General features: G+C 40.5%; 1 non-coding gene across 1 annotated transcript; it reads left to right on the top strand.

Annotated features, from left to right (window-relative positions):
* Window positions 1–3495: 3495 nt before the first annotated feature.
* LOC112767362 (small nucleolar RNA R71) lies at window positions 3496–3603 on the top strand. Its single transcript, XR_003184882.1, has one exon. It is a non-coding gene; the product is annotated as a small nucleolar RNA R71 (small nucleolar RNA).
* The last annotated feature ends 11498 nt before the right edge of the window (window positions 3604–15101 follow it).

The following is a 15101-nucleotide window of genomic DNA, read 5'->3' as shown; positions in this document are numbered from 1 at the left end:
GGTATTTAGTTGCTCCCAATAGTTTTGTGGAGGAAAGTGCATCCCTTGAGGTATCTCAGGGATCTCATGATGAGTGGGGTCTCTTGTGTGCTCCATCCTCTTCTTAGTGATGGGCTTGTCCTCATCAATAGGGATGTCTCCCTCTATGTCAACTCCAACTGAATAACAGAGGTGACAAATGAGATGAGGGAAGGCTAACCTTGCCAAGGTAGAGGACTTGTCCGCCACCTTATAAAGTTCTTGAGCTATAACCTCATGAACTTCTATTTCTTCTCCAATCATGATGCTATGAATCATGATAGCCCGGTTTATGGTAACTTCGGACCGGTTGCTAGTGGGAATGATTGAGCGTTGGATAAACTCCAACCATCCTCTAGCCACGGGTTTGAGGTCATGCCTTCTCAATTGAACCGGCTTCCCTCTTGAATCTCTCTTCCATTGGGCGCCCTCTTCACATATGATTGTGAGGACTTGGTCCAACCTTTTATCAAAGTTGACCCTTCTAGTGTAAGGATGTTCATCTCCTTGCATCATGGGCAAGTTGAATGCCAACCTTACACTTTTCGGACTGAAATCCAAGTATTTCCCCCGAACCATAGTAAGATAATTCTTTGGATCCGGGTTCACACTTTGATCATGGTTCTTGGTGATCCATGCATTGGCATAGAACTCTTGAACCATCAAGATTCCGACTTGTTGAATGGGGTTGGTAAGAACTTCCCAACCTCTTCTTCGGATCTCATGTCGGATCTCCGGATATTCACTCTTTTTGAGTGAAAAAGGGACCTCGGGGATCGCCTTCTTCAAGGCCACAACTTCAGAGAAGTGGTCTTGATGCACCCTTGAGATGAATCTCTCCATCTCCCATGACTCGGAGGTGGAAGCTTTTGCCTTCCCTTTCCTCTTTCTAGAGGTTTCTCCGGCCTTGGATGCCATAAATGGTTATGGAAAAACAAAAAGCAGTGCTTTTACCACACCAAACTTAAAAGGTTTGCTCGTCCTCGAGCAAAAGAAGAAAGAAGAGAGCAGAAGAAGAAGAAATGAGGGGAAAGGGAATGGCTTTTGTTTTCGGCCAAGAAGGGGAGAAGTGGTGTGTATATTGTGTGAAAATGAAGGAATGAAGGAGGGTTTATATAGGAGAGGGGGAAGGGTAAGGTTCGGTCATGGATGGGTGGGTTTGGGTGGGAAAGTGGTTTGAATTTGAATGGTGGGGTAGGTGGGGTTTTATGAAGGATGGATGTGAGTGGTGAAGAGAAAGATGGGATTTGATAGGTGAAGGGTTTTTAGGGAAGAGGTGTTGAGGTGATTGGTGAATGGGTGAAGAAGAGAGAGAGTGGTAGGGTAGGTGGGGATCCTGTGGGGTCCACAGATCCTGAGGTGTCAAGGAAAAGTCATCCCTGCACCAAATGGCAAGCAAAATCTCGTTTTGTGCCAATTCTGGCGTTAAACGCCGGGCTGGTGCCCATTTCTGGCGTTTAACGCCAGCTTCTTGCCCTTTTCTGGCGTTTAACGCCAGTCTGGTGCCCCTTTCTGGCGTTAAACGCCCAGAATGGTGCCAGACTGGGCGTTAAACGCCCATCTGCTAACCTCACTGGCGTTTAAACGCCAGTAGGTGCGTCCTCCAGGGTCTGCTATTTTTCTTCCTGTTTTTCATTCTGTTTTTGCTTTTTTCATTGATTTTGTGACTTCTCATGATCATCAACCTAAAAAAAATATAAAATAACAAAGGAAAATAGTTAATTATAAAACATTGGGTTGCCTCCCAACAAGCGCTTCTTTAATGTCATTATCTTGACAGAGGACTCTCATGGAGCCTCAGAAATGCTCAGAGCTATGTTGGAACCTCCCAACACCAAACTTAGAGTTTGAATGTGGGGGTTCAACACCAAACTTAGAGTTTGGTTGTGGCCTCCCAATACCAAACTTAGAGTTTGACTGTGGGGGCTCTGTTTTTGAGAGAAGCTCTTCATGCTTTCTCTCCATGATGACAGAGGGATATCCTTGGGCCTTAAACACCAAGGATTCTTCATTCACTTGAATGATCAACTCTCCTCTATCAACATCAATCACAGCCTTTGCTGTGGCTAGGAAGGGTCTGCCAAGGATGATGGATTCATCCATGCACTTCCCAGTCTCTAGGACTATGAAATCAGTAGGGATGTAATGGTCTTCAACTTTAACCAGAACGTCCTCTACAAGTCCATGGGCTTGTTTTCTTGAGTTGTCTGCCATCTCTAATGAGATTTTTGCAGCTTGTACCTCAGAGATCCCTAACTTCTCCATTACAGAGAGAGGCATGAGGTTTACACTTGACCCTAAGTCACACAAGGCCTTCTTGAAGGTCCTGGTGCCTATGGTACAAGGTATTGAAAACTTCCCAGGATCCTGTCTCTTTTGAGGTAATTTTTGCCTAGACAAGTCATCCAGTTCTTTGGTGAGCAAAGGGGGTTCATCCTCCCAAGTCTCATTTCCAAATAACTTGTCATTTAGCTTCATGATTGCTCCAAGGTATTTAGCCACTTGCTCTTCAGTGACATACTCATCCTCTTCAGAGGAAGAATACTCATCAGAGCCCATGAATGGCAGAAGTAAGTCCAATGGAATCTCTATGGTCTCAGTTTGAGCCTCAGATTCCCATGGTTCCTCATTGGGAAACTCATTGGAGGCCAGTGGACGCCCAGTGAGGCCTTCCTCAGTGGCGTTCACTGCCTCTTCCTCCTCTCCAAATTCGGCCATGTTGATGACCTTGCACTCTCCTTTTGGATTTTCTTCAGTATTGCTAGGAAGAGTACTAGGAGGGAGTTCAGTAATTTTCCTGCTCAGCTGACCCACTTGTGCCTCCAAATTTCTAATGGAGGACCTTGTTTCAGTCATGAAACTTTGAGTGGTTTTGATCAGATCAGAGACCATGGTTGCTAAGTCAGAGGTATTCTGCTTAGAACTCTCTGTCTGTTGCTGAGAAGATGATGGAAAAGGCTTGCTATTGCTAAACCTGTTTCTTCCACCATTATTATTGTTGAAACTTTGTTGGGGTCTCTGTTGATCCTTCCATGAAAAATTTGGATGATTTCTCCATGAAGGATTATAGGTGTTTCCATAGGGTTCTCCCATGTAATTCACCTCTTCCATTGAAGGGTTCTCAGGATCATAGGCTTCTTCCTCAGATGAAGCTTCTTTAGTACTGCTTGGTGCATTTTGCATTCCAGACAGACTTTGAGAAATCAGATTGACTTGTTGAGTCAATATTTTGTTCTGAGCCAATATGGCATTCAGAGTGTCAATCTCAATAACTCCTTTCTTCTGACTAGTCCCATTGTTCACAGGATTTCTTTCAGAAGTGTACATGAATTGGTTATTTGCAACCATTTCAATCAGCTCTTGAGCTTCTGTAGGCGTCTTCTTCAGATGAAGAGATCCTCCAGCAGAGCTATCCAAAGACATCTTGGATAGTTCAGAGAGACCATCATAGAAAATACCTATGATGCTCCATTCAGAAAGCATATCAGAAGGACACTTTCTGATTAATTGTTTGTATCTTTCCCAAGCTTCATAGAGGGATTCTCCTTCCTTCTGTCTGAAGGTTTGGACTTTCACTCTAAGCTTACTCAATTTTTGAGGTGGAAAGAACTTTGCCAAGAAGGCATTGACTAGCTTTTCCCAAGAGTCCAGGCTTTCTTTAGGTTGTGAGTCCAACCATGTTCTAGCTCTGTCTCTTACAGCAAAAGGGAATAGCATAAGTCTGTAGACCTCAGGGTTAACCCCATTAGTCTTGACAGTGTCACAGATTTGCAAGAATTCAGCTAAGAACTGATGAGGATCTTCCAATGGAAGTCCATGGAACTTGCAATTCTGTTGCATTAGAGAAACTAATTGAGGCTTAAGCTCAAAGTTGTTTGCTCCAATGGCAGGGATAGAGATGCTTCTCCCATAGAAATCGGGAGTAGGTGCAGTGAAGTCACCCAGCACCTTCCTTGCATTGTTGGCATTGTTGTTTTCGGCTGCCATATGTTCTTCTTCTTTGAAGAATTCGGTCAGGTCCTTTAAAGAGAGTTGTGCTTTGGCTTCTCTTAGCTTTCTCTTCAAGGTCCTTTCAGGTTCAGGATCAGCCTCAACAAGAATGTTTTTGTCTTTGCTCCTGCTCATAAGAAAGAGAAGGGAACAAGAAAATGTGGAATCCTCTATGTCACAGTATAGAGATTCCTTTAGGTGTCAGAGGAAAAGAAAAGTAGAAGACAGAAGTAGAAAATTCGAACTTATCAAAGAAGATGGAGTTCGAATTTTGCATTAAGGGATAATGTTAGTCCATAAATAGAAGGATATGAGAAGAAGGGAAGTAATTTTCGAAAATTAAGTAAAAGATTTTGAAAACATTTTTGAAAACACTACTTGATTTTCGAAAATGAAAGTGGGAAAGAGATCAAGTGATTTTTTGAAAAAGATTTTGAAATTAGAAATCAAAAAGATTTGATTGAAAACTATTTTGAAAAAGATGTGGTTAAGAAGATATGATTGGTTTTAAAAAAAAATGTGATTGAGAAGATATGATTTGAAAAACATTTTAAAAAGATTTGATTTTGTAAATTAAAAACTTGACTAACAAGAAAAGATATGATTCAAACATTAAACCTTTCTCAACAGAAAAGGCAACATACTTGAAATGTTGAATCAAATCATTAATTGATAGTAAGTATCTTTGAAAATGGAAAGAAATTGATTGTGAAAAAGATTTGATTGAAAAATTGATTTGAAAGATTTGATTTTAAAAAGATTTTGAAAACTTTTAAAAAAAATTGATTTGAAAACAAAATCTTCCCCCTTTAGCCATCCTGGCGTTAAACGCCCAGAATGGTGCACATTCTGGCATTTAACGCCCAGAACTATACCCTTTTGGGCGTTAAACGCCCAACCAGGTACCCTGGCTGGCGTTTAAACGCCAGTCTGTCCTTCTTCACTGGGCGTTTTGAACGCCCAGCTTTTTCTGTGCAATTCCTCTGCTGAATGTTCTGAATCTTCAATTCTTCTGTATTATTGACTTGAAAAGACACAAATTACAAATATTTTTGGATTTTTAATAATAAGGATAAATCAAAATGCAACAAGAATCAAATAACAATGCATGCAAGACACCAAACTTAGCAGTTTGTATACCACTGACACTAACAAAATGAGAATGCATATGAGACACACAAAACACTCAAGTCAACTGAATTTAAAGATCAGAGCACGAAAATCATCAAGAACAACTTGAAGATCCTTAAGACACATGAATAGATGCATATAATTGACACCAAACTTAAAATGAAACATTAGACTCAAACAAGAAATATTTTTGGTTTTTATGATTTTTTGATTTTTTTTGTGCTTTTTCGAAAATTAAGTGGAAAAAGATATCAAAATTCTTAATGAGAATTCCAGGAATCAGTGCAATGCTAGTCTAAGACTCCGGTCCAGGAATTAGACATGGCTTCACAACCAGCCAAGCTTTCAAAGAAAGCTTCGGTCCAAAACACTAGACATGGCCAATGGCCAGCCAAGCCTTAGCAGATCACTGCTCCAAAAGCAAGATTGATAAAAATCAACAAGCTCTTGTGATGATAAGTTGAAACCTCGGTCCAATGAAATTAGACATGGCTTCACAGCCAGCCAGATTTCAACAGATCATCATGAAACTCTAGAATTCTTCTTCAAGAATTTCGAAAAGAAAAAAAAAATAAATACCTAATCTAAGCAACAAGATGAACCGTCAGTTGTCCAAACTGAACAATCCCCGGCAACGGCGCCAAAAACTTGGTGCTGTTGCCGGATTTTGGCACTGATGTTACCGGACCAAAAGCTTGCTCAAAACTTGAACAATCCCCGGCAACGGCGCCAAAAACTTGGTAGCACAAAATTGTGAACAATACTTTTCACAACTCTCATAATCCCCGGTCATGAACCCCAAAAACTTGGTGTTCAATACCATGGCATTAACACAACTTCGCACAACTAACCAGCAAGTGCACTGGGTCGTCCAAGTAATAAACCTTACGCGAGTAAGGGTCGATCCCACGAAGATTGTTAGTATGAAGCAAGCTATGGTCATCTTGTAAATCTTAGTCAGGCAAACTCAAATGGATATAGTGATAGACGCATAAAACACAAAGATAAAGATAGAGGTACTTATGTAAATCATTGGTAGGAACTTCAGATAAGCGCATGAAGATGCCTTCCCTTCCGTCTCTCTGCTTTCCTACTATCTTCATCCAATCCTTCTTACTCCTTTCCATGGCAAGCTTATGCAAGGGTTTCACCGTTGTCAGTGGCTACCTCCCATCCTCTCAGTGAAAATGTTCCTATGCTCTGTCACAGCATGGCTAATCATCTGTCGGTTCTCGGTCAGGCCGGAATAGAATCCAGTGATTCTTTTGCGTCTGTCACTAACGCCCCGCCTGCTAGGAGTTTGAAGCACGTCACAGTCATTCAATCATTGAATCCTACTCAGAATACCACAGACAAGGTTAGACCTTCCAGATTCTCTTGAATGCCGCCATCAGTTCTAGCCTATACCACGAAGACTCTGATCTCACGGAATGGTTGGCTCGGTTGTCAGGCGAGCACTCGGTTGTCAGGCGATCAACCATGCATCGTGCAATCAGGAATCCAAGAGATATTCACCCAATCGAAGGTAGAACGGAGGTGGTTGTCAGTCACACGTTCATAGGTGAGAATGATGATGAGTGTCACGGATCATCACATTCATCAAGTTGAAGAACAAGTGATATCTTAGAACAAGAACAAGCGGAATTGAATGGAAGAACAATAGTAATTGCATTAATACTCGAGGTACAGCAGAGCTCCACACCTTAATCTATGGTGTGTAGAAACTCCACCATTGAAAATACATAAGAACAAGGTCTAGGCATGGCCGTGAGGCCAGCCTCCCAATGATCTAAGAACTAGGTGTCCAAAGATGAAAATACAATAGTAAAAGGTCCTACTTATAGAGAACTAGTAGCCTAGGGTTTACAGAAATGAGTAAATGACATAAAAATCCACTTCCGGGCCCACTTGGTGTGTGCTTGGGCTGAGCAATGAAGAATTTTCGTGCAGAGACTTCTCTTGGAGTTAAACGCCAGCTTTTATGCCAGTTTGGGCGTTTAACTCCCATTTTGGTGCCAGTTCCGGCGTTTAACGCTGGAAATCTTGAGGGTGACTTTGAACGCCGATTTGGGCCATCAAATCTTGGGCAACGTATGGACTATCATATATTGCTGGAAAGCCCAGGATGTCTACTTTCCAACGCCGTTGAGAGGGCGCCAATTGGGCTTCTGTAGCTCCAGAAAATCCGCTTCGAGTGCAGGGAGGTCAGAATCCAACAGCATCTGCAGTCCTTTTTAGTCTCTGAATCAGATTTTTGCTCAGGTCCCTCAATTTCAGCCAGAAATTACCTGAAATCACAGAAAAACACACAAACTCATAGTAAAGTCTAGAAATGTGAATTTTAACTAAAAACTAATAAAAATATACTAAAAACTAACTAGATAATACCAAAAACATACTAAAAACAATGCCAAAAAGCGTACAAATTATCCGCTCATCAGTGATGCATCTAATTTCGCAGTTGGGGCAGTGTTAGGACAGAGAAAAGAAAACTTGGTGGATGTCATATACTATGCCAGCAAGGTCCTCAATGACACTCAACGAAATTATACCACTACCAAAAAGGAGTTTCTGGCAATAATTTTTACATTTGACAAATTTAGATCATACCTCATTGGCTCTAAAGTTATTGTTTTCACTGATTACACAGCACTCAAATATCAAGGAGTCAAAACTAAGACTAATCATATGGATCTTATTGTTGCAAGAATTCAACATTGAGATTTGAGACAAAAAGGGTGTGGAGAACAAGGTAGCAGATCATCTATCCAGAATCCCTTGTGAGAAAGGAGCTACACATGATACAAGTGTAAATGAGTTCTTCCCAGATGAGCAGTTAATGTTGGTTCACAAGGCACCCTGGTTTGTGGTATTGCCAATTTTAAGGCAGCTGGTGACTTGCCTCCTGGAATCAACAAACATCAAAAAAGAAAACTCATCAATGATGCTAAATATTTCATTTGGGATGAGCCTTATCTCTTCAAAAAATGCTCAGATGGGATCCTTAGGAGGTGCATTTTAGAAGAAGAGGGACGAAAGGTCCTGTGGAATTGTCATAGTGCTAGTTGTGGAGGTCATTTTGGAGGAGAAAGAACCGCAGCAAAGGTACTGCAATGTGGATTCTTCTGGCCCACTATCTTCAAAGATGCCAAGGAACTGGTGAGGAGCTACAATGAGTGTCAAAGGGCTGGAAATCTACCCAAGAGAAATGAGATGCCATAGCAATATATTTTAGAACTCAAATTTTTCGATGTGTAGGGGATCGACATCATGGGACCATTCCCAACCTCATATTCGAACAAGTATATCTTGGTGGCAGTGGACTATGTATCTAAGTGGGTGGAGGCCGTGGCAACCCCAACAAATGACAACAAGGTGGTCATAAACTTCCTTAGAAAGAATATCTTCACCAGATTTGGAGTCCCACGAGCCCTCATCAGTGACGGAAGGAGTCACTTTTGTAATAGACCATTGGAGACCCTACTCCTAAGGTATGGGGTGAAGCATAAGGTCGCCACACCTTATCATCCCCAAACAAGTGGGCAAACCGAGATATCTAATAGAGAATTAAAAAGGATCTTGGAAAAGACTGTGGAGGCATCAAGAAAGGACTGGCAAAAAAGCTAGATGATGCTCTTTGAGCATACAGGACAACCTTCAAAACACCAATTGGGATGTCCCTATATCAATTAATGTACAGAAAGGCCTGTCACTTACCATTAGAGCTGGAGCACAAAGCCTTTTGGGCTCCCAAGATACTAAACCTTGACAGTACTACTGCTGGTGAAAGGAGGGTCTTGCAGCTACAAAAACTGGAAGCGTTTAGGTCTCAAGCCTATGAAAACACCAAGATTTATAAGGAAAAAGCAAAAAGGAGACATGATCTCAACCTGGCAACAAGAAGTTTCAAAGAAGGACAACATGTGCTTCTCTACAACTCTAAACTGAAACTCTTCCCTGGGAAACTCAAATCAAGGTGGTCCGAACCCTTTCTAGTCACAAAAGTCTCACCTTATGGACACATAGAAATCATGGAAGAAAGCTCAAAGAAGACATTCACTGTGAATGGACAAAGACTCAAGCACTACTTGGGTAGCATGGGGGAGGACCCCAAACAGAAGTATAATCTCAACTAGAGAAGCCACCATCGAGCTAGCGACGCTAAAAAAGTGCTTTGTTGGGAGGCAACCCAACCCGAGGTAGTCTCTTTCCATTATTATCTCAATAAAGTACTCAAGTAGAATTCTCCGTATTGTGCGGAGCTAAGTTTGGCGTTGCACACCAAAACCTCCCAAGGGTGAATGTGAAACTCTAAGTTTGGTGTTCCACCAAAAGACTCACCCTGAAGTGTGCATTGCAGCCCTTCATTGATAAAGCATCTGCTCTAACAAATAGAGAAACTACTTGACGAATGTTTAATCTCTAATGCATAAATTGATTTTCTAATTCATAATTGTTTCTGAATAAAAGCACATGAGGTTTCTGCATGTATTCAATTTGTTGCATTAGGCAAAGAACTAAGTTTGGTGTTCACACACCAAATTAAGTTCAGAAATTCACAGGCATACATGCATTCTAACTACTTTCTAATTGTTTGGGGGAACAAGCAACTTCCAATAGTTTTACAGGAAGTTAGTCAATCTCAAGAAGGAACCATACATCATCATCTAAGGAAGACATCAGGAGGTTGTATTGAACTATCTTTGAGTTATAGTGCTCTAATTGAAAGTATGATTGAATATTGCTCTCAGGGATATCCATGTTCTGCTTGTTCTCTCCCTAGTCACATATAAGTGTGTTGGTCTAGGTCCCTGGCTTTTCTTTATCATCTTGCTTATATGTATGCTAGTCCTTTTAAGTCAATTAAAAAGAAAATGTTATGAAAAACAAGAATGGAATTATCTTGTGAAGCAAATTCTAAATGCTTGTGGTAAGGTCATTGATTAGCTAAGTTGGTTCACCAACAAGGTGTATGGGCAACTATATGCTCCAATTCACACGCTTGAGACACACCCTATGAGACTAACCAAACAATAAGATCCCAATAAGAGAAGAGAAAGAACAATAAGAGTTTGAAAAAGAAAGAAAAACAATAAGAAACAGGGCTAGGCACCAAGGGTTTGAATATTGAGGCATGTGTCTGTGGTGTTCCTGTGCAAGGGATATGCTTGGATGAATAAGCTCTTAGGGGTGCCTTATCACCTGGTAACTTGGGTTAACTAATCCGGGATTATCAGCTAAAAGTCCACTATCAAGAGCAACCTTTGCTGCGGAGCACTTAGTAACCCAAAGAGGTGCTGGACACCAAGGTCTCAAGAAAAAAATAATAAACCATGTGCCTGTGGTGTGTATGTATGGGGGAAAGAGACTTGAGGGAGTAAATCCTTAGGGGTGTCTTAACACCTAGCACCTTGAACCAACTGGTTCGGGAGTGTTGGCTAAAAGCTTATCATAAAGAGTCGCCCTTTTGGGGTGCCCTGTTAGTGGCCGGTGTCTTTGACGCCCTCTCCTTGTCTTTCTTGGTGTCCATCCTAAAAAGGGGAAGAAAAGGGGAAGCATTAAACCCAAATAATCAACATATGGAGAGTAACATCCAAGTGAAAAGAATGCCGAAAGGGAATGGTGTATCTTTAGGACATGACAGCTGCAACATGTGGTCAAGACAAAAATAGAATCAAGGGGCATAACACTTAGCATGGGCTGCAATAGTGGGTAAGACACGCAATAAGGCATGAGTAGGATGAACTTAAGCATCAATAATAATGAAGCAAGTCATGGGTAATGAGCATAGGAATAGGTAACTGATACCAGGGCATCTGGGCCAGTTTCACTGACCTTTTCTTTACTGTTTTAGGGTAGTTTCATGCATTTTCGAAGTAAATAAGCAAGCTTGGGATGAAAATACACTTACACCTTGATTCAAGCAATTATAGTGAACTTTACATGATTTCATGAGGATTAGGCAGGAATTGAATGATATAATTAATGATGCATAATCTCATGATTTGGAACAAAGCTTTGATGTACTCTAATTGCTTGATTTCAGGACAAAGGAAGCTAGAAGTAGTCACGTTAGCAGCCACGTTAATTTAATTAACGTGACCACTAACGTGGAATGGGGACAAGCTCGTAGCGTTAATGGAAAAGGTGATCACCAATAATGCCTTCGAAGCCATCATAGCCCACGTTAGTTGCCATTTTAACTACATTAACGTGGTAGCTAATGTGGAGGAAAAGAGAAGCTCCAATGTTAGTGGTAAAAGTGATTGCCACTAACGTTCTACAAAGGCACAAACTAAGCCACGTTAAGAGTCACGTTAACCTAATTAACGTGAACTCTAACGTGGGATGAGGAATCAACTACCAACGTTAGTGACACTCACCTTTGTCACTAACGTTGGATCAACCCAAGAGTGCCCACGTTAGTGGTCACGTTAAGACCACTAACGTGAGAAGTAACGTGGAGATAAGCATGATAAGCCAATGTTAGTGACACTCACCTTTGTTACTAACGTTGGAAATGGCAATCACTACCACGTTAGTGGCCACGTTAATCCAATTAACGTGAACCCTAACGTAGGAAGGAGGGGCATTTGGAGCGTTAGTGATAAAGGTAAGTGTCACTAACGCTCTCGAAGTTTAGGCATGCCCACGTTAGGGAAAGGGGGCAAAAGGCAACGTTATTGGAAAAGGTAAGTGCCAATAACGTTTGCGAAGGACCAAGAGGCAACGTTAGTGGTCACGTTAGTGCCACTAACGTTGAAGTTAACGTGGATTACTTTGGGTTGGAACGTTAATGAAAAAGGTGATCGTCACTAACGTTCTCAAACCCACATTTTCACTTAACGTTAACACCACTAACGTCCTAACTAACGTCCATGCCTAACTCACACTTTTCTGCAAACAAAGCTGAGCCCACTGGAGATTGTAACTGCTTCAACACAAGATCAAAGGCCCATATCCAAAACTTGAAGAACTAACTAGAAGATTAAGAAGAGTAGTATATATAGGAGTAGTTTTGAACTAGAAGGGAGCTTGGCAATTTGGAGAACTACACCTTGTATATTTACTTTTCTGCACTTTTAGTTACTATAGAATGTATTCTTCTTCATCACTTTCCATTTCCAAAGCTATGAACAACTAAACCCCCCTTTCATTGGGTTAGGGAGCTCTGTTGTAATTTGATGGATCAATTATAGCTTGCATGCTTCTTCCTCTTTCTTTTCTCTTGATTTACTAGAAAACTTTCGATCTTAATTAAATTGGTTAGTTGTCTTGGAAAAGAAACTCTCTATAATTGGATCTCCTCTGAGCCTTGGAAAAGGGATGAGGAGATCATGCTAGAAATGCTTTCTCATGTTGGACCAAATTGGGGTTTGGACGAATATAGTGACATGTAATCCTCCCAACACTTTGATTTGGAAATACATGTGGTATAATCAGTGACCATACTTCATCTCTTCCCATGAGCAATTAAATCAAGGAATTGGGCAATTGTTCAAGTTTAGAGAGATTGGGTTGCCAAGGAATTGGGATCCAATCACCTAAGATTGCCAAGGAGATCAATGAATGTAATGATTGAGGAAGAGATGAAAATGAAGTTGATCCGGAGAATGCAACATCTCAAGCCCAATGAATCCCCCATTTCTGATCTTACCCATTCTCTTTACTTTCTGCCATTTATCTTCATGCTCATTTCCCTAAACCCCCATTTAAGATTCTGCAATTTTACTTTCTGCACTTTACGTTCCCGCCATTTAAATTTTGTGCAACTCTCAACTAAATTTCTGTTAGTTTAACTATCACACTCTTCCAACTAAAGTTGCTTGACCAATCAATCCCTGTGGGATTTGATCTCACTCTATTGTGAGTTTTTACTTGACGACAATTCGGTATACTTGCCGAAGGGAAATTTGTTGAGAGACAAATTTTCGTGCATCAGTAACATGAAGCAAATTAGGCTCAACGCACAAGAAGAAAGTCAAGTGTATGAAGAGGAGGCACCAAGTTGAGAGCACAAAGTCAAAATTTAACTAAAATGGCATGGGTGCCTTTTAACAAACACTTGGTGTGCACCATTCAAAATATGAGCAGGTTGGAGAAATTCAAACATGTACAAGCTCAAATGAAATACCAAACGCCAATACAACACCACATATTCATAAAGGAATCAAGAAAAAAAAATACACCATCAAAGCAAGATAAAACCCAAAGTTCAACACCCATGAAACATATGAAAAGAAGGGAAGCGAACAAACAAGAATCAAATAATAGGAGTGTGAAGAACAGAAGATTGATAGTTTAGAAGTTATAATAAATTCTCGTTGCAAGTATAGTTTCTAAACCAAGCTATCAACCTTTCTTACAAAAGTTTTGGTTGTCATAAGTAACAAACCCCTTTGGAATTGATAACCGAAGTATTTAAACCTCGGGTCGTCTTCTCAAGGAATTACAGGGAGGTGTTCTTATCATTGGTTATGCAAAGGTATATTTTAGGGTTTTCAAAAGGGTTGAACAAGTGATGTAAAATAACAAGTCGTTAAAATAATAACTAGTAAGGCTCTTGGCAAGATATGAGAACTGGAAGTCCTATCCCAGTTATCCTTATCAATTGTGATGAGAATTGGATTTTTCTCCCACTAAGTCAACCTCTAACTATGAAGGTAAGTCAAGTGGATGAATTAATTTTGATTCCTCAGATCCTAGTCTTTCCCTGGGAAAGACTAGAGTTATTGGAACTCGAATTAATTCTTGAAGAATTCCAATTTTCAATCAACAATGAGTTTGATAACTCAAGAGTCTCCAATGACTCAACCAAAGCCAAAAGGAAAAAATCTAAATTATTTATATAAATAAAAGAAACAAATCATAGATCTAAAAATACCTCAAATTATATTAAATAGAATGTTCAAATCCAACATGGAAAAGTTCATAACTTAAATTGAAAAAATAAATAAAAAGAACATTGAACCTGTGATTGAAGAAGATGAAATCCTAATTCTAAAAATCCTAATCCTAATCCTAATCCTGATCCTAAGAGAGAGGAGAGAATCTCTCTCTAAAAACTATATCTAAAACCTAAAATTGTGAGTAATGATTGAATGATTCATTCTGCTCCACTCCCAACCTCTAATATGTGTTTTATGGGCCGAGAACTGGGTCAAAAACAGCCCAGAAATCACTCCTATCACTTTCTGATTCGTACAGGTCACGGTAAGGTGACGCAGAGGCGTCGTCCACGCGTTTGCGTTGATTGAGATTCGCATCTGCGATGCATGCGCGTGATCCACGCGTCCGCGTCACCTAACTTCGAGGCAGCTATGGCAAATTATATATCGTTGCGAAGCCCCGGATGTTAGCTTTCCAATGCAGCTAAAACCACATAATTTGAACCTTTGTAGCTCAATTTATAGTTGTTTTAGTTCGAGAGGGTCAGGCTGACAGCTTTGCAGTTCCTTCAACTTCTTGTATTCCTTCAACTTTGCATGCTTCCTTTCCATCCTCTAAGCCATTCCTGCCCTATAATATCTGAAAACACTTAACACACATATCACGGCATCGAATGGTAATAAGAGAAGATTAAACATAGCAAAATTAAGACCAAAGAAGCATGTTTTCAATCATAGCACAAAATCAGGAAGGAAAATGTAAAACATGCAAATCATATGAATAAGTGGGTAAAGAGTTGATAAAAACCACTCAATTGAGCACAAGATAAACCATAAAATAGTGGTTTATTAGAGTGCATCTAAGAAGAAAAGAGAAAGAGAAATCAAATGCAGCCAATAAAAGAAAGAAAACTTAGAAGAAGAGATGAGAATGAGTAGGAAGAGTTTACCTTGAGAAGAAGGAGAAATCAAGGTAGGATGTAAGTGGAGAAAAAGAGTGGAGATTGGAAAAGAGGAGAGAAGAGAGGGGTTATGGGGGCCACCAGAGGCGCTGGTGGTCGCTGGAGGTGATGT

The sequence above is a fragment of the Arachis hypogaea genome, chromosome 2, assembly GCF_003086295.3.
Source record: "Arachis hypogaea cultivar Tifrunner chromosome 2, arahy.Tifrunner.gnm2.J5K5, whole genome shotgun sequence".
Classification (NCBI taxonomy): Eukaryota; Viridiplantae; Streptophyta; class Magnoliopsida; order Fabales; family Fabaceae; genus Arachis; species Arachis hypogaea.
The sequence above is the reverse complement of the archived record's forward strand: the minus strand, read 5'-3'. Positions and strand labels throughout refer to the sequence as shown.